Source organism: Crocuta crocuta, unplaced genomic scaffold (assembly GCF_008692635.1).
Source record: "Crocuta crocuta isolate KB4526 unplaced genomic scaffold, BGI_CrCroc_1.0 scaffold27, whole genome shotgun sequence".
In the NCBI taxonomy this organism is placed as follows: domain Eukaryota; kingdom Metazoa; phylum Chordata; class Mammalia; order Carnivora; family Hyaenidae; genus Crocuta; species Crocuta crocuta.
This window is the reverse complement of record NW_027532250.1, coordinates 5,120,612-5,147,230: the sequence shown is the minus strand read 5'-3', so window position 1 is coordinate 5,147,230 and position 26,619 is coordinate 5,120,612. Positions and strand designations below refer to the sequence as shown.

Here is a 26,619-nt window from a genome sequence, read left to right as displayed (position 1 = left end):
TCCCCCCTCCCTTCCTTCCTCCATCACTCCCCCCTCCCTCCACACATATTTATTGAGCACCTACTATGTGCATGAGCCAGAGAACATAGTCTCTGCCATCACAGAGTTTAAAATCTTGCATGAGGACCGGATGTTATGGTACAAACAACCACACAGAGAATAATTCTGATCATGGCAATTGCCAGGGAGAACACAGGGTTATGAGAGCATCTAGAAAACTCCAAGTAGACTAGGCAGTTAAAAGTGTCAGCTCTGAGAAGGTGACATGTAAGGGAAGGAAGATCCCCAGAACAAGGAGGAACTAGCTGAGGTGTGGGAAGAGCGGTGTTCTGGGCAGAGACATCTCAGCATGTTGGGATGGCTGGAAATGGAATGAGATCCACAGTTCTGAGGAATGCAGAGATCTCTTTGCTGGATGTTAGTGACAAGACCTCGAAGGAGGAAACCAGGAGATGAGGCTGGGGGCACAGGATGTTGAAGATGACCTGGGGCACCGTAGACACACTATTGCCCACCACCGTCCTCGGTGTTAAGGAGAAAAAGTGTGAAGGTTCTAGACAGGGGAGATCCCAACTCGATTCTCATTGAGAAATCCTCACTCTCAACTGCGGCGTGGAGAATGCATTGGCCAGGGCGTGCACTTGGACAAGCGTGCTCAAGTCAAGGGTAGGAAAAGTGAAAAAGAAGGGGCCTCAAAAGAATGAAGCAGGGTAGAAAGAAATTCCAAACGGATTCCCTAAGAGAATTAATTGCCAAGGGGATCCCCCGGAGACCCAGCGGGCAGGGCCACGGTGGAAACCAATGTCACGGCTATATTTAAAGTTGCCTTTGAACTCCATGCTGCGGGAAGAGCACAGGCTTTGGAGCAAAGCAGACGGAGGTTCACACCCTGCCTCTACATCTTTGGCTGTTTAACCTTAACCTCCCAACCCCTCATTTCATCATGTACAGATAGACACGTAACAACACTGCCCTCGTAGAGCCATTGTAAGGCTTCAACAAAGAACACACGGAATTTCGGGCACATAGTAGGCGATCAGTAAAGTGGAGTGTACTGTAGTGCTGTGTCACATTCTGTTTTGTGCAGATGCTGGAGGACCCAGGGCTTCTTTCCAGGTTTACCGGGAATTCTAAAGAAGCCGCCATACTGTGAAAATATTCTTTCTGATATGCTGCACATTCTAGTAAATGGCATTATTCATGGATGTGTCAAAGCCATAAAATAGGAGATTTTGAGGCGATCACAGCTGTGAATGATTAATATTTTCATCCCAAGATGCCACGGAGGTAGCAAGGCTGTGTTAATTATTACATGCCTGAGCCTCGTACTGTGGGCTCCCTCCCCAAGTGCCTGTTAATTTGCTCATATGCTGTGCAGTGAATGGGACTAGGGGACTCTCCCCTCAGAAAACACGGTGGCTCTCTGTCCGTCCTCATGTCCCCAATAACTGCTTTATACTTCTGCAGGAGGGGAAAAAAATCCCCAAATCCGATAACAATGATAGCTTTTAAGCAGAAATGCTGAAGAAGTGCTTTATCAAAGATGGCTTTGAGCTTTCCTTTTTGTCTCCTTTTTATTTATCTTTTCCTTAATTTTCTCTTAAAAATTTTAGATGCACTGGAATTGTGAATACCCCATATGCAAATACAGCCATCTCTTAAATTGTTTTCCGTTGGTATTAAATCTTAAATTTCTTGAGTCCTCTCCCTATCATATTTTAAATGTATTTTTATGTACAGAAACGTTTTCCTTTTGCAGTTTTGACCCAAGAACAGCAGCTCTACCTCCCTGTAAATATTTGTTTGGCCTTCGGTGTTGTTATTTCTTTATTTTGAGGACATTGGGTTCATATCTTTACCTCCAAAACCCCTCTTAAAAACACAGGTAGATTTTTAAAAATTAAAAGAAAGAAGAAGCAAGGGCCAAGAGCTATGCCCTCATCGTCCACGTGAATGCATGAATTTTTCTAAACCCCAGTGTGTTCTTAGACACCGAACCAATTCCTCCTGCAATTTCCGTAAATCTCTCTATTCATATGATTTCACTAGGATCCGTCTCTGTTGAAAAATCTAGTTGAGGCTGCCTGGCAGTCTGAAAAGAGGAAGATCTATTAATTTCATCATTTGTATGAATCATGTCTAAATGATCTCAGCAGAGAAAATGTGTTAGCCATTTAAATCTCATCATTACATATTATATAATAATTACTGCTAATTCTAGTTTGGATGGGCCACAGTTTGGCTTTCCATCCCCTTTTGCAAAGTGGAGGGTAGGGTGACCTCACCGAACGTAGCCCCTCCAGCCTTATCGCCTTCCCTTGCCTTCCTCATTATGGACTTAACAGCCACATTCAACACTGAGCATCTGGCCAACTTAAGGTCTGTTTTGTGCTCGTAATTAGTATTCATTTTGTGAACGTGGAGTTCACCCTCAGCCCAGAACGGAGCCTCATGCTAATCACTGCTGTGTCTTCCCCTCTTTGCTTCTGATCCGTCTGCATCGTGACGCTTGTCCCTACCTCATGTGTTGCCCTTACCAGCCACGCGGGCACCTCCACACCGCCCGGTGTCAGAATTAGAAACTTTGGGCAGATCCGTAATCACACCGTTCTCATCAACTCTGTGCATGTTATTCATTTCATTTCCACATTCGAACCGTTAATATGCCTTAATTTCTCTCACTTTGTGAATATTTAATTCCTCCCTTTTCAACATCATTTTTAGGTTGTGTGAATCATTTTCAAAGCCTTTGCTCTTCTCCCCGCACTATCATCTGCATATTTTATGAAATGGCACGGTTGAGTCTCGGAGGGCTCTTGATAAAAATGGAACTGGCAGCCTGCTCATTAGCTGTTTACCTGGAGCTGTGTGAGTCCCCGATAATGGCACCTCCCATTTGGATTCGAATTAGGATTCTCTGACAAATAACAACCAGAAGCCTTCTCGGGGACGTCGCCTGTCTTCCAGTGCCCTCCTTGCCTCCTTTGCAGAGTTTCTGGGAAACTTGCTTTGGGGGGCTGTCCCAGGGAATGTTCCACCCTGACTTCAGAGGCAGCTTAATTTTTGAAGTGGAAACACAAAAGCTTTAGCAAATTAGCACCTCCAAGGAGGGTGAGATTCCCCAGAAAGGACACATTCTAAAGGTCAGGTTATTTGACCTTCTGGAGTTTTGCGGATGACAGAAGCCACTTCTCTGCTTTAACCAGGTGGCCAAGGGCCCCATTTTGTCTGGGGCTGGGGTTCCCTGGGGCAAGGGCCCTATGGTTTTGAAAGCAGGGAAGTTCCAGGCAAATGAGGATGGCTTGGTCACCCTCATGATCAACTCCATGACTTGTGTGCTGCTCCCGGCCTTGAAAGTTGCTGGGATGGTCAAGGGATTCTAGAGATGAGCCTCCTGTGTTTGTCCCTGAAGAAGCCAAGCAAAGGGCACAGAACACCGACCTGTGGTCCATGAACTTAGCTTGAACACTATTTTTGTGAACTGACAACCTACGTTTAAAAATTAGGAGATTCAGCGGTGCCTGGGGGACTCGGTTGAGTGTCCGACTTTGGCTCAGGTCATGATCTCACAGTTCATGGGTTCAAGCCCCGCATTAGGCTCTGTGCTGACAACTCAGAGCCTGGAGCCTGCTTTGGATTCTGTGTCTCCCTCTCTCTGCCCCTCCCTGGCTCACTCACTCTCTCTCGCGTGCTGTCTCTCAAAAATAAGTAAACATTTTTTAAAAAATCAGGAGATTCAGGGCACCTTTGGGGGGGGGGGGGCTCAGTCAGTTAAGCATCCGGCCCTTGATTTGGGCTCTGGTCATGATCTCACAGTTTATGAGATCAAACCCCGCATCTGGCTCTGTCTGGGCTGACTGCACAGAGCCTGCTTGGGATTCTCTCTCCCTCTCTCTCGGCCCCTCCCCTGCTCATGCTCACTCTCTCTTTCAAAGTAAATACATAAGAATCAGGAGATTTCTTCTATAAATATTTGAGATTTTCACTTCTCTTGAGAAGCCAAAGACATGGCTACTCTGTGTCCACATTCTTTATGGGAATGATTGATCAGCTGGAGCGGGGCAGTGACTGTCCCTTTAGATGGGGCACCTGCTTCCCAGTTTTACAATCCTCCCTAGCTGGCTCCATTCAATCTGCATAGCAATCCTGTCTCTGTTTGCATTTGACTGTGTAACCCCGGGTAAAACTGAGTGCTGGCAGCAGAGACAAGCCTCGGTTCTGTTACCTCTGAGCTATCTGACTTTGGGCAAGATAAGTAAACATGCGGGCTCTCAGTTTTCTCATCTGTGACCCGAGGATAATAGAAGTGTACTGGTCTAGTATGTTGTAAGTACTAAGCTAAATAAAACATGTACATTGCAAAAATGCAAAGAAACAGTTTAGTGATGGCCTGGTCCAAGTAAGTGTTCATTAAAAGTGCTCCGTTCTTTTACCTTTTATTATGTGATCATTAGTTTTGCAGAAAAATAAACTGGAACCCACAATTGCCTGGTGAGCCTCTTAGAATAGAAATAGAAACAGTGTGGATGAAAACAATAAGAAGGGGATATTATTGGCATTGAGGAAAGTGATTTCATGATGTCTGCAGGATCCAAATTTTGAGGCGGACCGAGCAGCTCTGGGTGACCACCTGCACCATTAATGATATCGCTGACTGGGGCACAGGAAACAGAACATTCCATTCTTCACATGCAGGTAATCTTGTGTTCTTCCTCGCATTAGCAAATCCTCTAACACCTTTATGAATTCAACAAACCTATACTTTTTATACAAACTGAATTTCTTTGTAGTAGAAGTTGTTTCCTGAAGATTTTCTCCTGTTGAAATGGCTTTATCCTATAGTAGCCTTGCGATGCTGGGGCTTTTATCACTGGGCAAAAATGATACGTTATTAATACCTTGGATTTACGTAGCGTTTTTCTTCCGAACAGTTCAAAGCTTCTAGATGTTCTCAAAGAAATGGTATTTGATGTTAGTGAAGAAGATGTTACATGACAGGAAATAACTGTCTCTCTTATTAAGATTGTCCCCCCACCCACGGCTTTTAAAACAGACTATTGTAATGCTACGGGCTCAGAGCTTTCCTAAGGAGATAATTTGGGAAGCTCTGTGGTTTGGTGGAAAGCATTTTTTATTCTGAGTTATTAGGACCTGGGTTTGAAACTCTGATTGGTCTCTGGAGCTGTCTGGGCTTGGCATCCCCCAAACAGGCAGGTTTTTGAAGAGAGTTAAATAAAGGGACTGTTTGCAAAACTGTGAGCAGGTGTAGGGAAGTTACCAGGATGGTGGGGTAGGTGAGGGCTGCTCACAGAGAGGCTCTTCTGTGACACTTGTGCCTCAGAGGTGAGAGGAAGGAGAGGGTAGACTTAGGAGACCAAGGACCATGTGGAAATGACCACCTTATCCCAGGAGGGTCCTACTCCACTCAGAGAGGGAGCTAAAAGAAAATATACTGAGATCACTCTCTCTTCTCCCCCGCCCCCCACTCTGATTTCCTGGTGGAGATCCCTGCTGGCCAAATCCAACTAGAAGCTTTGGGAGGAAGAACCCTTTGTAGTGGTGTATACTGCTTAGCCTCCCAGGACACCGCAAATGAGCAGCAGGTATAGAAGGAGTCAGAAAGGGACAAGCATAATCAGCTAGGCTTCCGAGTCAGTCTTTTATCGTGTCCAAATTTCCTTCTTAGCAAGCTAGAGCTATGTGCATAATACCTTAGCTCAAAGTGTGATTTGAGGACAACGTGACGTAACACGCACACTCTCCTAGCAACTAATGGCTCCTCACTTGAAGGATGAAATAGACCAGTGCTTTGCATATGGTCATTTCATCTACAAGGCAACACAAGCTGAGGGCGGGGGTGCTAAAAGCTCTGTGATACTCTATGAAAATATCTGAGCCCTGAAAATACAAATTGTGGTTTTAAAATATAAAATGTAACTTGATAACAATAGATAAATCCTTTATCAATTTTAGATGAAGCATAATAATGGTATGCATTATTCAGCTTTGTCAACGAATCAGGCCATAGCAAACTCTTATTTAGCTCTATAGAAGCTTAGCTAAAGTGGGATATGTTTGATACATCTATCTAGGACTTACAGAGTTCTTGGTTAATCTGTTTCACATATTGATTTTTCTGGGGAAGATTATATTTTAAGAGATTTACATTTATGATCATCTCAGTGTTTTGACTGAGGAATCAAATAACTGAGCAGGAAGGGACACTGAGAACACAGAGACTAGTCAGAAATAACAACAACAGCAATAACAATAACAACTCGTGACCCAAAGGTCATACTCAATCCCATGATCCTTTTACATATAAATTATGTCTTCGTTTTAAATTAGATTTCAAAATTCTAAATAAAATTTATTTTAAAAGAAAAAATTTTAAAAATTCTAGAAAACTTTTTTTTACCTCTTAACGCCTCAAGAATTAAGATGCATTTTATTTATTTATTTTTTTAAAAAATAGTTTATTGTCAAATTGGTTTCCATATAACACCCGGTGCTCATCCCCACAAGTGCCCTCCTCCATAACCATCCCCCCTCCCCCCCACATCCATCAGTCCTCAGTTTGTTCTCAGNTGGTGTGGAGTTTGGTGAGTTCCTTATAGATTTTGGATATTAACCCTTTATCTGATATGTCATTTGCAACTATCTTTTCCCATTCTGTCGGTTGCCTATTAGTTTTGTGGGTTGTTTCCTTTGCTGTGCAGAAGCTTTTGATCTTGATGAGGTCCCAGTCGTTTATTTTTGCTAAGATGCATTTTAAATGATGTCATTTTAGACTTGATGAATACAGGGTGACCCACTTTTAAACATATGGCGTTTTGCGTAGAAGCTGGGATTTCCAGTTTCTGTCTAAAGGTTGGAGGGTATCTCAGCCCTGATTCTAGGTATCCCACGCCAATGGCAATTGTAGAGAAACAGAGGAGCTCTGGGCTCCTGAGAGGACCGAGGCTCTCGGATCAACCCTGTCCTTTCCCACCTCTTCTTTGTTCATTGGAGTCAGAGGAACCTAGGCTGGTGGCTGCAGACTAGGGGGTCCTGAGCCTGTAGAGCCTTCTAGGGTGGAAGGGAGGGACATGGACTCATTTTAATATTTACAGTATTAACGTGTGTATTACCCAGAATAAAGCAACAGATCAAGTTGTCAGTTCACTTGGGTATAATAATAATGGTTGCCTCCTAACCATTAGAGACTCTTAAATACTGAGAACAAACTGCGGGTGGACAGGGGTGAGGGAGAGGGGAAAGTGGGTGATGGGCATGGAGGAGGGCACTGGCTACGATGAGCACTGGGTGTTCTATGTAAGCCAGTTAATATGACAATATCATATTAAAAAATGATTCTAAAAAAATGGCTGCCTCCTAATCAGGTTCTTATGGGCAGGTGATGAGTGAGGAGCAATGATAATAATAACAACAATAATAATAATAATACATAAGAGGTGAGGGGCGATAGGTCCAATACACAGTAAATGCAGTGCGATTGATTAAGTGTGGATCTCCTGGAATGAAGAGAAAGGGGAGGGTGGGAGGGAGTCCTTGGCAGGGGAAACTTTAAGGAAATGCTCTCCAGAGAGATTTAGTGACCTGTCCAAAAAAATCACATGCCTTGTCAGGAAGTGTCCGGCCTCTGGGCTCTCAGTCCCATATCCTTTGCTTTCAAACTGCATTCTAACTTGGCAGTCAGACTTATAGAAAAACTATATTCAAACCTCATAAGCAAATCCGTTCTAACAAAGCGACTTTCAGAGAGAAGATTCTCTCACTCTTGTCCAGGTAAATGCCGGCAAAGGTTTGAGTAAAAATCTCTGTGCTATATTGTTTACGTACAATACTCCTCATATATATTAGGGCACATTAGTGTTTTCTACCAGGATTATTATTTCTCATTGAAGATACTTCCTATATTATATTTTACTTTGTGTATGATAATATATATGGTATTTTAGAGATAGTAGATCGCTCTTGTCTTAATTTCCACGTCCGCAAATTTGGGATTACAACAAACTATTTTGTGATGGTAACCAGAGACGGGCACATCATATATGTGAATATTTTTTAACTCCTTAAGGGAGAGGCACATTATAAATGCGAGCCATTATTCAATATCATTCTTGAAAAAAAATAGACCATGCAGTCTTGCAAATAAAAGATAATTCTGCAGAAAATGTCTCTATGTCACCTTTCTAGTGTTAAATACTTGAAGTGAAGAAGCTTCTGGGCCTCTTGCTTGTATGACTGTTCACAATCTAATTGATCTCACTGTCTGAATTGTCCTTTCTTAATTTCACTGCAGTACTCATTTACTGTGCTTGCTGCTCAGATATCTGCGAGAGGTATCAGGCCTCCCCCCAACCTTAGTCAATTAGACAAGCTATTGTTTCTGATTAAGATATCACATCCCAGAGAATAATAGCAATTAGAGTCGGAACAGAGACCTGTGGGTCATGCCATGCACTACCTGCCAGCTCAAGAGATCGTTTTATGTTACATTGTAGTTTTGTGTGGTTTTCCTGATGTTGGCTTTAAAAAAATCCAAACACTCATCAGTGTTAATTACACCCCTGTCCTGTATCCCTCCCATGACTTAATCTGACGACTTTGCATTGCTGATTCTCATAAATTGGCACTGAACGATGGCTTTCAATGTCATCTCATCAAAGGACGGGGACGTGGGACATTTTCTTTTCAGCAGAGAAAGTAATTCTCGTTTTATTTGCTTTGGTTTTAGTTGGGAGTTGGAAGTAAATTTTATCCAAATACATTCATCTGCCAGACTTTCTGAGCTTCAAAATGCTTAGAACATAGTACGGCAATTTTCTGTTAACTTTCTTTTTTAAATCAGGTATGTCCATTATCAGAAGGGTTAATTTCTCCATGGAGAGAACGGTGCCCATAAGAAAGAAGCTTAAATTTCTCAGAAGCGCTTCTTTGAATCAGTTCTCCCTTTGCATGGGGTTCAGCAGAATAGCCTCAGGGTGGGGGGGAATGACCTTGAGTGTGGTTAATGTAAGAAGAGGTGATGAATTATTATTATTATTATTATCATCATCATCATTATTATTATTATGCATTTGAGCCTTTATTCTATGCTAAACACTTTGCAAAGTGCTTTCCATGCATTATCTCATTTAATCCTCACTTCTACCTGAAGCCAAGGACCATTATTATACTCAAAGGAAAAAGAGGCCAGAGAAAGTTCTAAAACCTGCCAAGGTCACTATGCTAGTACATTATGGAGCTAAGATGATAATGATAATTTTATTGACATAATATGTAATAATTATAGTTAATATTTAATAGTAATAATAATAATAAATAATGGGAAGCCTTTTCTTTCCATCTCCAAGGTGGCATTCTGAATGGCACACAGGGCTATGGTCATTTTTTTTTCGAGCTCGAGAATTTCCGAACCTGTTACAACATCCTAATGACCAGGACATTTATTGTATGCCACCATTTTCCATTAAATATTGTATTTGTTGAAATCATTTCATGTAGATCTACCTCAAGTGATTTAGAAAATACATATTTTGCACATCGTCCCTAATTTGGTTGGTTTCGGGGGTTTTTTGGTCATTTTATGAGTAATGCAAGCATATTATGTTTAAATTTTTAAAAATCTTTTAATTTTTATTTTTGAGAGAGAGAGAGGAGCAGAGAGAGAGGGAGACACAGAATGTGAAGCAGGCTTCAGGCTCCAAGCTGTCAGCACAGAGCCCGACGTGAGGCTCAAACCCACCAGATGTGAGATCATGACCTGAGACAAAATTGGCTTAACTGACTAAGCCACCTAGGTGCCCCCATTTTATTTTAAGTTAAAAACAGTATAGGAGGGAATAAAATGAAAAAATGTCCCCCTTTCCCTGCCAGCCTTGAGCCTCTCTTCCATCTTGTAGTTATATCACCTGCTGACAGTTCTTCTGGTCTTCTTTCAGAAAAGTATTATAGGGGCATCAGGTGGCTTAGTCACTTAAGCATCTGACTCTTCTTGATCTCAGGGTGTGAGTTCAGGCTCCACCTTGGGTTCTGTGTTAGGTGTGAAGCCTACTTAAGAAAAAAGCCCAGAAAGGTATTATAAATACTTACATCACTTAAGTTTCATATTTTTTAAAATATTTATTTTGAGGGGCGCCTGGGTGGCTTAGTCAGTTAAGCGTCCGACTTTCACTTAGGTCATGATCTCGCGGTTCGTGGGTTCGAGCCCCGCGTTGGGCTCTGTGCTGACTGCCAGCTCAGAGCCTGGAGCCTGTTTCAGTCTGTGACTCCCTCTCTCTCTGACCCTCCCCTGCTCACACTGTCTCTCTCTCTCTCTCTCTCCTAGAAATTAAAAAAAAAATTTATTTTGAGAGAGACAGGGCACATGTGTGGTGGGCAGAGAGGCAAGGGATAGAGGATCTGAAGCTGGCTCTGTGATGACAGCCGAGAGCCTGACATGGGGCTCTAATTCATACCTGTGAGGTCATGACCGGAGCTGAAGTCAGTTGCTTAACCAACTGAGCCACCCAGGTGCCCCCATATGCCTTTTTAACCCAAACGAGATGACACTGTGCATATTGCACTATGCTATTTTTCTGTCTTAATATATAATAACAATAATGCACGAATTGTGTGTCTAATATTCATTAGATATTTTTCTAAGCCCTTTATACATATTAACTCATTTAATCATTACGATGATTCTATGAGATAGGCATATTCCTATCCCTGTTTTGCACAGGAAAACAGGCACAGAAAAGTTAAAGACATTGCTCACGAACATAAGTTATTATTGAAGGGATGAAGCTGGAATTTGATTCTACCTTGGAGATCTTTCAATATCAGGGAATAAGAATGAATCTTACTCCTTTTAACTTCTGTATAATATTTCACCATTCAGTCTATCAGAGTCCCCTACAATGAACATTTGGACTGCTGGCTTTCTTTTTCTGTTTTAAACACCGTTGTGGTAATAGTCTTTAGGCACACACAGCTTTGTGTCATGCACAAGCAAACATTTCTGATTCAGATTCCCAGAATGGAATCCCTTGATTTTAAAGTCATGTGCATTTAAGACAGAGAAAAAGCCAAACTATCCTTTAGAGAAGTGGCTGGCATTTCCTTTCCTTTGTGGAAAACTCTGACAACTTCATTCTCTACCTTAAAAACTTCCATTTTCAGAGGCTGCAGGATTGAGGATATTTTCCTTAACTTAGCTTCATCCTAAGTTTCCAGACTCATTCTTTTAGAAACACTGATGCTTTCTAGCTATTCTGATCTTCTTTCTGTTCCCTGACTGGGCCGTGTTCTTTTGCACCTCTTTCCCTGAGTACTGGCTATCCCCCTCTACCTGGAATTCACCTGCGGTGAACACATTCTTACTTAGATTTCATGACCCAACTCAAATACCTTCTCTCTATTCACTCACAGACAGACCTGGTCATTCCTTTCATTAGCTCTCAGCAACCTGCATTGTGGCAGGTTCAAATGTTGACAGTCACATACTCTAGGCGGCAGAAATGTAGATTTATCTTCCTACAACTAAGATGAAACTATGGGGCACCTGGGTGGCTCAGTCGGTTGTGCCTCCGGCTTCTGCTCAGGTCATGATCTCACAGTTTATGGGTTTGAGCCCCATGTTGGGCTCTGTGCTGACAGCTAGCTCAGAGCCTGGAGCCTGTTTCGGATTCTGTGTCTCCCTCTCTCTCTGGCCCTCCCGTGCTCATGCTGTCTCTCTTTCTCTCAAAAATAAATAAAACATTTAAAATTTTTTAAAAGTAAAATAAAATAAAATTTTTACTCAAGTGCCCTGATTTCCACCAATGGCTAAAAACTCTTAATCTCATCACCTCTGTCACTACCAAGTTAGATTCTGGTAATATTTAAGATTCTCTACCTATCCACTTACTTCCATGGTTTTATAATTTTTGAAGCATTGCTGTTGATGAGAAAGTCATCTGGCATTAAATAAGAAAATGTCCAGGACTTATACCATTCTCTGGCCCTGCTGTTCTCTACTACTAATAGGTTATTTCATCTGGTGTTTGGGGATCATGTTCTGGAATCTCCTTCTCATAGCTGATATTGCTGCATTCTTTGTCCATTCTCTATATCTTAGCATATACCCTATGCTCCTTGGGAGCCCAGGGGCTCTTGACTGGCTTCCTGATACCATACTGGCACCATCAGTGCTCCATGACACTGTTCTTGGAGCTCTGCCTCTGGACATGTCGTTCAGTCCTTGCTAATAGACTGTTTGGGCGCCATGTTGGTTTCTCTGGTCCCATGTTTTTGAAGTAGTGTGCTAAATGGAAGAGAAACGTTCCTAAGTGGCTTACAGGCCAACTGGGCTATGCCAGAGGGAGTGGCTTACAAGTATTCATGATCCAGGACTTTTCCAAACCTATCTGAGAATTTGTCTGACACCCAACTTCTCCCACTAAAGGTTGTTCTTTATGAGAGGAGAAAGGCTGTAGCTTCTTCTTAGATATTGTTCCCCAAAAACTCTTCTCCCACCCAATGTAATTTTTTTTAAGAAAATTTCTTTACCAGGTGGGAATAAGACTAAAACATTATCACACATCTGCTCCTCTTTTTTGCTTTCCTTAGGAAATAGTGTTTCTACAGTCTTTTAAGTTCTTCCATTGATATTTGGAATTCTGATAAAACCACTTCTTTTCCTCTGAACCAAGCCTGCTTCTTGAAAATCAAGAGCACTTAGGCTTCCACAATATTATTTGTTTCACAAGTTCAGTGAATTGAAAATTGGCTTTTTAAAAAAATCTTAATTCATATCAACCTTCTCCTCGAAGGCATTGGTGAGGGTTATAGCAATGTGGTAAGAAGTATTGGAAATCTACATATTTTAATGCCAACATTTTACCCATTGCAGGACCTGCAATGTATTATAGTGTTTTCCACACTGAATGCCATCCTTTGTTTACCCTTTGTGCCTTGCCTGTGAGCTCCTCCAGGAACACTTCTTCCAACACTTCAGCAGCAGGCCTCTTGGTGACACATGTCAGTGCTCAGTGTATCAGTAAACAAATATTTATTGAGCATCACTTCAGGTAAGATACTGGGCTAGGCATCGAGGATCAGCATCCATCAGAACAGAGTCACGACTTTCACGCAGCTTACATGCTAGTGAGGGAGGTTAATATTTAACAGGTCATTCACACAGTTTATTAATTATAACTGTGACCATGGTTTTTATTGTTTGCTCCTACTTCTTGTTGTGAAGCCATACCATGGGATTTCCCTTTTACTTTCTGAGAAAGGAATACTTGAGTTGAGATGTGAAATCAATTGAAGGTAATAAGTAGGCAAGCTACGGTTGAATAGAATGGAGAAGGGGAACACTGAATTAAGAAACAAGGCAGAAGTCTCCCAGGGAGGAAGGACCTCAGTTTGTCCAAAGCTCAAAGGGAAGGCCCATTCGGCTGCAGGACAAAGAGAAATAAGAGGAAGAACTGGATGATGAGTGGATGGAGCTAGAGCAAGCCTTTGATGTTTACTGAATAAACAAGTGAATGAATGAGCTCAGAGCAGTCAGAGGCTTTGACTTCTGCTCTAGATTGAAGAGCTACATGGAGTCTTTAGTTATGTGACATTAACTAGTACAGTTATTCGTGGTGCAATCACAAAACAAACCAGACACTGGACTAAACGCAGAAGTGTTGGAAGTGTCCAGCCCCTTAAATACAAATGTCATCTGGTTGCCTCTCATCTACGGCAACATCTTTATGGCTAAACTGACACAGAGCATTTCCCCTTAACCCTTCTACTTGGTGGTTTCAACTGAGTGAAGAAATACTTGAGAAGTAAATCATTCAACACCTCATGCCCAGTGTCAAATGGTGGCAAGGTATCTGTTGAGAGAATGGAATATTTACTGAAGCCCCAGATGAGGAGAGGTGGATAAGCACTCTGATCTGTTCTTATCAGTGAGAGTCAAAACAGAAGGAAGGTCCGGGACAATCAGGCATCCTCAGCTGATGGAGAACCAGGATAAATTTGGACAGAATTGATTCAGGGTTAGTAGGTGCCAGGATGAAAGGCAAAACTCCAGGAGGATCAATCCAGTAACCACTGCTTTGAGTTAGCAACCTAGAGATGTCAAGGGAATATAGCAGATACCTTGTGGGGGTCTGGTTTGTGGCAACCAGCCAATTGGAGCAAGGATTTTGCCCTCACTGTACTATCAGATAGCTCTAATAAAAGTCAGATGGGAGAGCTAATCAGATCGTTCCTTGGCCTGGACCCTTTTAAATCAGAGAGAGGTCTATTTTGGCTCTCCATGTTAAGTAGACCCAGAGACCTGACATTTTGTGTTTATTTGAAATGATAAACTTAATCATGAGCGAAATGTTAAGAGATGACAGAACTGGCCACAGTAAGGTCACATCGTGTCCCTGCCAAACATAATACAAGCTCTCGCCTTCACCGGGTTGCCAGTCTCTGCCACAGGGGGACCAAGCTGCTTGCAAATGGGGACTAGAGTCTGTCTATGTGATAATTAATCCATGGCACTCAGGAAAGACTGCCAAATCTGCCATATGGTAGTTTTATGACCTGGACTGCTGTTATCTCTGGAGAAAGCTAACATCATAATCTCATTTACTTGTTATCTGTGATTTGAACTTGTACTTCTACAGGGTAAAATGGAAGCACAGCAATGAGGTCCAGGATTCCAGAGCCCTGAGATGTACCTACTGAAGCTTCTATCACAAAAGTGTGTAGGAAAAGCCACGAAACTCTGACCTGGGCACCTGCATGTGTCCTGAGCTCACAATGCTTGAGTCCCATGAAGATATCCGATAGATGTTTTATAGGATTCTATTATACATGTACTAGAAACACCTGACTTCAAAAGGAAAGAGGGACTGCCTTCCAGAAACACCATGGGGTAGAATCACATTTCCCCCTCTTGTGTTTCTTGGGAATGTGCAGACCAGGTGTACAGGATCGAGTTTTTACCATGGTGACATCTGGGTTTTTTGTTGTTGTTGTTGTTGTTATTGTTGTTTTTACCATGGAGTTACCTATAGGACTTCCATAGTGAAGTCTAAAAAGAGTTTTATTGAGAGGTAAACCTTGAAAGTAATTCATAACTGCTAAAACTACCAATGGCATGTTGTAATAGTTACCGGGGCTCCACCATGGAGAAGGAAGGCTGTGAGCTGTTCCCAAATCCAGGAGCTCTGTCTGTGACCACATCCTTTTCCCTTCTGCTCAAGGAGTTACATTATAAAAGATGAAGCTGGTGCAGATCTCAGGCCACAAATTCAAATTTGAAAGAAGAAACATAATATCTCTGATGTTCTTGAAGTCAACTTAGTTTCTATGATGAACCTTCATGTGGAGACGCTCATCTCATCACAGCATCGCTTTCCTAACATCTATTCTTCCCTCACTTCCTTTGAGACAAGTATCCAATATCATTCAGGTCCTGAGCCCAGCTCAGAGGCAACATTTCCCATCCACACTGGAACCCAGCAGGGGCCACGTAATACATGGTGACAAATGAGTTGAAAGTGCAAGTCTGTGTGTGTGGAAGATAAAAATCAAGTATCTAACTCTTCTTTGCCTTTCTCCTGCTTCCTGGCCTTTCCCCCTCTTTGGAATGTTGATGCAATGGCTGGAGCTCCAGTATGTTTATTACGTCCTGTGTACTTCAGAACTATTTTGAAAACAAGAAACAGAAGAATGTGGAGGGTCATAGACTATGTCTATGTATACACATGCACATGCATATGAGTATATATGCCTTTATATACACATGTACATATATTTATATATACATATATCTCATGATGATGATGATAATGATGTTAGAGACATAGATACATAGCTCTTTTCATTCTCTTCTTATTTCCTCTAAGCTCTTTTTTCAACATATCAATTGAGGTCAAGTTGATATACAATGAAATACACGGATCTTAAGGGCATGAGCCCATGATTTTGTCCAACATATACTGTGAGGTGACCCCGCAGTCAAGATAGAGACTATCTCCATGGCTTTAGGTGATTTTCACATTATATCTTATTGTATTTTATTTTATTCTAATTTTTAATTAATTTTTATTGTTTATTTTTTTTCCATGATATTTTAAAGGAGTGGTTCAGAAGCTGCAAAATTGCATGTGTGCCTGCAGCCTTTGGGATGGGCGATGTCCCGTTATTGGAAGGGACTGAGACTGGGCGTGTCTGGGAAAGGAGGTCCAGGAGTCACAGCACACAGGAGGTCCTCAGACCCCTGGCCTTTCTCCCGTTGGTCTTCTGTGTGGTCACTCTTATCGAGAAAGCATGTCAGGCTGTTTTCTGCAGAAATATTCTGATTATGTGAACTAGATCATGTGGCCTGTCATAAATCACCCTCTCAGTCCCCTGGTATTTTGAAAGCTGATGAAGCCGCTGATTCTTGGCTCCTTACTTTGTATGCAAATGATGAATTATAGATGGGAAATAGGAAAAATAAGGTTTTCCCTGGTTTGTCGGTTAGAAGCAAAGTGGATTAGAGAAAGAACACTGCTCCTCTCGACTATTTATTGTGACATTGCTTAGAAACATTCAAACTCCAAAGCCTCCAAGCCTCCAGGGACATTGTTAGCCTTCTGCAGGAATTATTAAAATGTACAGAAATGTAGGCACCGCACTTTATAATAATTAATCAGGGTCTGTTGATTAATAAAGCTCATTTTTTAGTCTCGATGATTCCAAGTATCATACAAAGGACAGTGTCCTTGTCATTTTGATTAAGAAAGCAGACTTTGCAGTGGAAAGAAGTACAAGAAGAGTTGTACTTCCGCCGTCTCCCCATAAAATAAATATTGAATGAGAATATTAACTCGTTAACCTTGACAACAATTTGTAATTTTCATAAGGGGGAAAAACTCGCATATTCAGCAAATAAATCGCTGTGGGGATTTCAGGAAAACAAATTGGAGAGAATGAAGAATGCTACCATATGAATTCTGTCATTTTTATGGGCCAGGGTGATTAATTTGTTTGCTTAGGTCCCTCAATTAAGGCCACAAATAGTGTAAGGTGTTGGGAGCAAGTTAACCGTTGGGTCTGGTACGGAAGCGTCAACTCCGAGTAAGAAAGAAAGGTCATTTGGGAGAAGTGAGCAACTTGGCCCCCATCCCTGAGTCTTAATACCCTACCACAACCACGTTACCTGGGGTTAGCTGCTGAAGCTGTAATTTTACTCTATTAATAGTTTAAAGCTTGTTTTAACAGATAACCCCTTTCACTGGGCAACTACACGGGAAAATCATTAGGTGGAATTAGCAGTACCAGCTACGGCTTTTCCAGGGTTATCTAATTATTTTGAACTCAATTTAACTAGGAATAGAGATAAAATAAATAACCCATGAACTATTTACCTTCCTGGGTAAAAGGCTTCTTTCGTCCATTAAAAAAAAAAATGGAAGAAAAGAAATCAAAAGCATTTGAGGCTAACATCAAAGACCTGTTTTCTTAATTTTGCATTCATACTGGGCACCCAAGATATATTTGTTCCCTCCTCTGACCTTTCACACTCCTACCCCTGAGGATGTCATTTGTTGAGATATTTGCCATTATGCGTGTGTTAAGCGTACTGTTTTCTCCCAGCTAGTCTGGCTTTAAACTTACAGCCTAGTGACTTTGGATAATCCACATTTTTGTTTGCAAGCTTTGTTTGTTGTTCTTGTTGGCTCCACTACCATCCCCTCTGGAGAGGACTGAAGATTTAATATGGTTATTTTTAAATTTACTTGAACATTGACTTTTTGAAGGAGAGGTATGAATTAGTATGTTTGTGGGATGGTGGAGGGGAAAACTGTGTGAAGTGTATTTTATATTTTGGTCAGAACAAAGTCATTGAGAGGCAGAGAAAACAACCCGTTGAGTCAGTGGGAAGATCAGAGCATTTCTGCAGAAACTTGCTGTAAGGTCCTTCTTGGTCTTGCCACTTTCCAGTGACAAGATGTTGGTCAAATCCCTTTATCTCATAGAGGCTATTTCCTGTTTTGTAGAATGAGGCTAATGATATTGCTTACATTATAGGGTTGACGTTAGGATTAAATGAAACACTTATAAAGTGCTCATCACAATATCTGGCACATAGTTAAGAATTGAAAAAATGTTTGCATTGATAACAATGATGAAAGTGGATGTGCTTGCAGGTTGAGAGTGACAGAAGATTAAAAGAGCAGGAATTGGATATTTAATGGAGTTAGTCTCCAGGGCAATAGGCGAGGAACGAGAACAGAGGTGAGGAAGCTGGCTTTGGATTATGGGAGGCATAATGAAAGAGGGTGGTGGTGGAAATTGGTACATGTAAGTTTGGAAATGAAGGAGAAGAAAGATGAACGAGTCCATGCATTAGAATCTTCTTTCCAATTGTGTGTTATTCAGAAGAACAATGTCAATGCTGTTTGGGAAGACACTTAAGAAATCAGCACAGTGAGGAATGAGAGAGGCAGCTGACCTAGAGTACTGGATGGCAGACTAGGAAAAGCTTTTGATCCCACCAATAAATCAGTGATGAATGTGTGTTAGAGACATTTCCACAAGGAAGCCTTTAAAGGGAGGGTCATAGAAGATAGTCGTTGGGCAAATTGTTTCCATGTTAATATTAAAGACTTGATCTTGGACAAAGGATAATAATAACAAAAAAAAAGCTTGATGGTCAACTGCATTATTATCTGCTACAGAGAGCCATGTGCTTTTGGTGCACAGTAGGTGCTCAATAAATATTTGTTGGGTGTTGACTCTTAACTGCCTCCAGATATCTCAGGGTTTAGGTTGGACAGTGGTTTTATCCAGTGTTGTTACTGATGTTTAAGAGCAAACAATATGAGAGACAAACAAACAAACAAACAAAACAAAGTAGTATTGTCCCAAAGTGTAATAAAAATATTCATGAATCCTTACTAATATAAATGATGGAATGGACAAATGAATGGAAAAAATAGACAAATATCCCATGTGAGAGAGTCCCAGATAATTTATGTAGATCCTATGCTTTCAAGAAGATGGGCCATAACTCCCCTCTTCTCAGATATAGGGCCTGCATAGTGACTTCCTTCCAAAGAGTACAGTATGGAAAATGGAGGATCCCTTTGTATTGGAAACACCTCACCAGCACTACCTCAGCCAGTTGATCTAGGTTAATATTAATGATGATAAGTTGTGGGGAGAGTATGTACTCTTTATGCTATGTGATGAAAATGGCACTTTTTGGTCTTCCTCCCAAAAATCTATGACCCTAGTCTCATCGTGAGAAAAACATCAGACAGATCTTCATTGGGGAACATTCTACAAAATACTTGACCAGTGTTCTTCAGAACTGTCAGGTCATCAAAAATATGGTATGTGACTGATTATCACAGCCAGGAGGAGCCCAAGGAGACATGATGGCTAATTGTAATGTGATATCTTGGATTAGATCCTGGAACAGAAAAAGGACATTAGGTAAAAACTAAGGAAAACTGAATAATAGTATTGACTTTAGTTAATGATAGTGTATTGCTATTGGTTTATTCATTGTGAAAAATGCGCTGTAGTCATGTCAGGTGTTCAAGTGGGTGTGGACTAGACGGGAACTCTATACTGTTGTTGCAATTTTTCTGTAAATATATAACACTATTTTAAAATAAAATAGTTTTTTTTAAGGAAATCATAGTTAATCTTTACAAAGAGTGATTAATGAAGAGTGAGGCTGGAGATTAAAACAAACATTATCTTGTTGGCATATGGGAAGTAAAGAATCCAGCTCCAAAAGGGAGATCAGAAATGTTGGTGTTTGTGGGGCACCTGTGTGGTTCGGTGGGTTGAGTGTCTGACTTTGGCTAAGGTCATGATCTCATGGTTTGCTTTCAAGTCCTGCATCAGATTTTGTGCTGACAGTGAGTAGCCTGCCTGGGATTCTCTCTCCTCCCCCCATTCGTTCTCTCTCTCTCTCTCTGTCAGATAAATAAATAAGTTTAAAAATAAAAAATAAAAAAAGAAATGTCATTGCTTCCCTGCAGTAGACACTGACAATCCACTTCCTATTGCTGAAACAAAGGTACACATCGGGGAAATTCTCAAACACAGGAGAAGTACACCCACCACCTTATACAATTATAGGACTATCCAACAGATACTTCCAGAAGCTCTCTTCCTTTCCTTTCTTCCTCTTGAGGCAATTTGCTTAAATTCCTTTTGAAAATAGCACTTAACTTCTGTAGCTCAGAGAATTGATGTGCAGATTTGGTGACAATGTGCCATTGGGTTGGACAAGGAAGCTCTTAAAACAGCATCTAGCACAAAACTGCATTGTAAATGTGAGTTTTCATAGTTCCTACTTTTTTTCCTTAACTCAAATAATATTTAAAATGATAGACCTAACATTGTTGGATCATCCTTTAATTGTTAAAAAATGTAGGGATTGTCAACTTTTTTGGATCAATATGTGAAGCTCTGGTTAACATCCTCGTACATAAGTATTTGCTTCTCTGATAACTTCTTTTGGACAAATGACCAGAACTGGGATTATTAGAAAGTCAAAGGATCTGAATGATTTTAAGCCTCTTGAAGCACAGTGCAGAATGGCTTTCAGATAAAGAATAAACCGCGTCATACTCTCATGGGTAATATATAACACTGTCCTTCAATGGTGCAAATATATTTTCCCCTTTATACTGTAGGCTCTTTTCTATGTTGAAGGAACGCCCTCAGTTTTGAGGTGAAGGCTGGCTTCCCCTATAGCTGCTGAAATGGTCATGTTTATGTCTCCACATTGCTTTGTGGCCAAGATGTTGTCTAAGCCCTTCCATTGAGATGCCCAGACCTGCCCCATATTTGCATGGGAGCCAGTGAGGCAAAGAAGCAAAATGCTGCAGAGACATCCTCCCAGTAGCTGTGGGGTTTTGAGCCCCAGAGCGAGTTCCTAGATGAACACTGGCAGGGAGCTGAGACGGAAACCAAGGTGGTGCAGTGCTGGCAGGCCACATAGCAGCACCTAGAGCTGCGGACTACTTGTGTCTGTCACCTGAGGCCATGTGCACGGCCACTCGTCCTGGATTTAATTCTCCAACTTTCCCAGAAATGCCGTGAGTGACCCAATAACATTATAACAAATTACTGTCTTGCTAAAATCAGCTGCACTAGGCCACTGCTACATGCCAGGAAGACCCCTATGGTTATATATGTATCATCTTACCTCCCCTCCATAGCACTGAGTATTGATACAGTTTTCATCTGTTCATCTGCTGGGTAAAAATCTGATATTCCTTTGTTTTAAAGATCGGTATTGGGGTGCCTGGGTGGCTTAGTGGGTTAAGCTTCTGATATCAGCTCAGGTCATGATCTTGTGGTTTCTGAGTTCAAGCCCAGGTTGGGCTCTGTGGTGACAGCTCAGAGCCTGGAGCTTGCTTTGGATTCTGTGTCTCCCTCTCTATCTGCCCCTCCTCCGCTCATTCTCTCTCTCTCTCTCAAGAATAAATAAACTTTTATTTATTAAATAAAAATTAAAAATTAAAATTTATTAAATTTTAATTAAAGATCGTTATTGAGTTTGAGAACACTTTTCCATGTTTTCTTGTCAGCTGGCTTTCGCACTCTACTTTATTCCCCCATAGAACATGTTCTACCTTCCTCGTAGGAAATGAAGTTGGAGAATCTCAAAGGAAGAACACAGAAAATGGTAGATCACGGCTCTTTGATAGGGAGTGTTATGTTTCTTTCTTCCACTTTTCTGAATTTTCTTTTTTTTTTCCTCTTAATAGTCATAATAGGTAATATTTCTTGTTTATTTTCTATGTACTAACAAATTTTCCAAGGGCTCTCCATGCATTATTTCATTTAATCCTTCAAAAATCCCCTGAGATAGATAAAATCACTATCCCCATTTCATGGATGAGAAAACTAAACCAGAGAGGGGTTATTAACTCATTGAAGGTTACCAATCTAGCAAGAAGACTATAACCCATGAAGCCTAATTACAGAGATGGAAACCTTTTCCACTTCACTAGGCTACATGTTATTTCTCTGTTGATTAAAAACCACCAACTATCATGAAACCCTAAGAAGAATGGACATATAAGCAGATCATCAAAATTACTAACAAATCATTACTACAACCTGTCTGTTATTGAAGTTGTTGTTTTACCATATCAATTGGCAAAGGATTTCAAGGTTTTGCATTTTAGTTGAAATTCAAGGTTTTCTGAAGATCAATGGAATCTGCAACTTTCTATATGAATCCTTACAATAGCTTATTAAAATGAGGCAGTGGGGAAAATGCTGGGGGAAGTAGTCATTCATTTACGGCAGCTTTCATTGACTAATACCAACGAAGGTTCCTGTTCTGCTTTTGTTTCTCAAAGTGCTAATAGCAAGATTCTGTCCCTGCAATCCTATTACTGGCAGCAATGGAATATAATCAGGCAGTACCTGCAGGATAAGTCAAAAGATTAAATTAAGTTGGGATTTGAATCCCCACTAAACACAGAATCAAACAAAGATTAGATTTCTGGACCTCAGTCTCAGAATGGCTTTCAAGGGCTTCTCTTAAACAACAACAAAAACATCATTATTCACTTTGACCACTGGCATGTTAAAAGGAAATGCAGACAAAGAGAGATGAGGGAGAGAGGGGACTGCCATAGGATGGAGTCTTGTTCTTTATTCCCTAAGTACCTTCCAACTTCACAGAGCAGGCTCATTTCCTGACCGACTGGAGAAGTCCCGTGTTGAATTCACATTTGACTCCATGAAGAAATCCAAGTGGAAGGATGTATATTTCCACCCCAAGAATCCTGACAATCTCATCTTAATCCATCATCTGCTTCTGAATATGAAGCCAAGTTAGCACAAGACTCATCTGGGTTTGGAAAAGCTACTAGGAAGAAATTCTGGAAAAGCTGTAGTGTAGGTAACCAAGGGCACTAAAGATGTGAAAATACACACACACACACACACACACACACACACACACACACACACACTGGAGCGGAGGGCAGGGGAAGGTTTTTCCTTCCTTTGCTTCTCCTTTGTCCATTTTCTGTTTTTGTTGAAGGTGGACTTGCTATTCCAAAATGTGCTATATGATCGCCTTTTTTAAGCAGACCAAATTACAAGAAATCAAGTTTTAACAGTGATTCTTGACAATGGAACTTTTTCCATGCTCCTGGATTTCTCCTTGATGCACTTCCATCAAGAGCAACGTGCTTCCTCAAGACAACTTGACTCCAAATTACCTTTTACAGTTATTCTAGAGATTTCATTCTTCTTATAGTCTTTTTCATAAAGAAACAAAGGTTTAACCACTTTCTAGGATTAGAGAGCAAGGAAACCTCACCACAGTGAAGGTGCCCATTGGTGCTTCAAAACATATACAAATCTCTGCACATCAAAACCTTCAGAACCACATTTGAGTCTGACAACACCAAAATTCTATTGCATTAAAGATAGAACTCAATAATATCAATGATCATAAGAATAACTAAAATGTATTGATTTTTTATCACATGTTGGGCTTCTCCTCAGAACTTTGCCTACACGAGCTCATTTAATTCTAATAACAAAGTCATGAAGCAGGCTTACTGATTAGATGAGGCCTTGGGAACTGATATGGAGAGGTCAGTCACCCAAATCACAGAGCTGGCCAGAAGAGGAGCTGGGGTTCACACCCCAATGGTTGGAAACCAGATCTCATGCTCCTCCTGATAATATAGGATCTCCTCTGCAAAGGACGCTAAAAAATCAATTTAGAGTATGTTTTTCATTTTCTGCCCCTGTACATTATTTACAATTTAAAACAGTTTCGTTCCTTGGCCACCGATGTGTGCATCTGGCCATTGTAGTGGCCATTAATGCTTTCTGTCTGCTCAGAATTGTAACTACTGCTGCTCTATATTTGGGGTGCCATCCCTTTCCCTTTGATTACAGATCTAGAGGGAGAGCCAACCAAACTTCTCTACCATGCCTTGCCCAGCAGATAGGCATGTGACCCAAACTAAACCAAATGGTTTCATTCCCCTGTGATTTGAATCTGGAAAAAGATGACTCCAACACTGGATTAACTGGCACTGCCCTTCAGGGCATCAGCCTCTTCTTTGCCATTGTGTGTGGAGCAGTCTTGATTCCTATACTTTCTGAGACCTGGTTCTACAGCTTTCCTTTTGATTTTATGGCCTATTACATAAACTCTTCCATTAAATTTGCTTTCTTTCTCTCTCTCTCTGGCTTAACCCAGCCAAAGTGGATTTCTGTTGTTACCAGCCAAAGAACCTTAACAAGAATCTTAACGGATATACCTATCAAGACATACAAAGGTTAAAGAAAAAAGAACATTTCCCCACAGGAGTAATTTTCATGCATTCCCTAAATTAAATACAATGGCAAAGAATTATTTATTATGTGCTTGTTGTATGGAGGCACCATGCAAAGTGCTTTCTGTACATTCTTTACTGATGAGAAAACTGGCTTACACAAGTCAAATATAACAAAAGGAAATAGATGGTGTTGGAAGATCTCAAAACAAGCCAAGCCTTATTCTAGGAGCCACAGCCCTATGTACAGCTTTAGGAATGGTGGATCACTGATGTTTGACTCAAAATTAACATCAAAAACAAGCCATTGTATGAGGAACCTGGGTGGCTCAGTCAGGTAAGGCATCCGACTCTTGATTTCAACTCACGTCATAATCTCAAGGCTTGTGAGATAGATAGAGCCCGACGTTAGACTCTGCACTAGCAGTGAGACCCTGCTTGAGATTCTCTCTCTCCATCTTTCTCTGCCCCTCCCCACACCATGCACTCTTTCTTTCTCTTTCAAACATAAACATTTTAAAAAAATGAGCAATTGTATAACATTTGTAATTTACTGAGGGCTTTCCTATAAAGGCTTTCTGTTGCTTCGTGAGGCCGCTCTGGAGGTAGGTAGCATGCCCCACTGCTAGAAGCACTGCACTCCCTGCCACCCCCCTCCTGGCTTCAGACCCCCTCATCCCCCACAGCACTCAGGTCCCCACGCACACATCACCTTCTAAGAGAGTCCATTCTGACAAACTCGTGGAAGTGTTCGCCCCTCTATAGACACTCATGATCCCCTTCATTTTCCTCCTGGCTCTTATAACCGCCAGAAATTATATTCCTGTGGTTTCTTATGCATTATGTCACCCCATTAGAATGCAAATCCCTGTGACTATCTTGTTCACCTCGGTATTTTCAGCACATTATAACTGTTTCTGACACAGAGCAGACACTTACTAACATTTGCTTAATATATAAATAAAAGAACACATTGTTATTATTTTATACTTCCTCTCCCTTTATAGCTCTGGAACTGCTGGCTGTTTAGTGGTGATTCAGTTACTTCACCTTAGTGAGCTTCTGTTTTTTTCATCTGTTAAATGGGGACAAATTGCATTTTATACTTAGGAGTCCAATGTAGCATGTTCAGTAGTAGATGGGTAAAGAGTAGTGTCTGCCCCCATCCCCTTCCCACTGAACTCTTACTGCAGTTAGACACAACGCTACAGGCTTTCTATGTATTACTTCATGTAGAAGTCAAACAACAACGCCAATATCTATATTGGAGATAGATTGCTCCAAATGGCCATTGGGTATGTGTCTAAGCTTGGAGGCAAAGGTGGAGACTCAGACTAAGCTTGGAGAAGAAATGGCCCCTAAAGGAGACCTGGGTACTGTTACCAGAAGGGGAAAATGCAAGACTGGACAGACACGGTCAATAGACAGCTACCCCATTTGTTTGGGCAGCACTAAATGATAGCTCTGAAGATGATGCTTCTGATGATAAAAGAGAAGAAGGCATGACTCAGAGTGATCAGACAGCCTATGCAAGATTCCTCATTGAGAAATAGGGCGAGTAACATTTGCCTGGGATTTTCACTGCTAAAACTGAGGAATTCCCAGGTAAACTGAGATGAGTTAGTCACCCTATCCAGAAAATACTAGTAGAACCATGCCTCAAACTCTGCTTGACATTATCCTTCCTTCTTCCTCTGATGTTCATTCCTCAGTCACCCACCAAGCATTTTCTGAGCACTGGCTGGGCAGTGGGGGTTCACAGAGTCTCTTCTGCCAAAGACAATATCAAAACAGTAAAAGCTTGAATGCAATAGGTCCATCACAACATGCTATGGAATTATAAAGTGACCTAACCCTGATGAGGGTTATATGTGAGATTAGACATGAGAATATTTCCAGAGAAAGTCACCTCTGATGTCTGTCTTGAAGGAGAAATAGGATCAAGGTCATGGTTCGTGATTCTGAGTAAATGGTCTTTCCATTAACCTGGACTATAAAGTGTGGGCTCCGTCAACAGAAGTACAGAAAGATAGTTGGTTCTCCTTAGGATTGACCGTATATTGGCTGATGCCTTAACGTATGGAATAGGAATGGTGTTATACACAGATGCGAACATAACCTCATAGGGATATGTGTGTTCAGCTGAATTTTAGATAATTGGTGTCTGGCTATGTCTGACTTTCTACAAGAAAGATAACAAATGTCTGAAAATTTGGGTCTTGTTTGCCTCTTGTTGAGCCTTCCACCATCCACATAGCACTGTAGCACCCACACCATAAGGGCTAAGACACACTCCTGCTCCCAGGAACCCCCACCCCAA

General features: G+C 41.2%; 1 long non-coding RNA gene across 1 annotated transcript in view; it reads left to right on the top strand.

Annotated features, from left to right (window-relative positions):
- LOC144243343 (uncharacterized) overlaps positions 1 to 26,619 on the top strand; it is a 115,158-nt gene that overhangs the window by 69,297 nt on the left and 19,242 nt on the right. Inside the window, exon 4 of the long non-coding RNA XR_013338624.1 lies at positions 4,589 to 4,695. This is a non-coding gene — a long non-coding RNA (uncharacterized LOC144243343). The remainder of the gene's footprint in view (positions 1 to 4,588; positions 4,696 to 26,619) is intronic.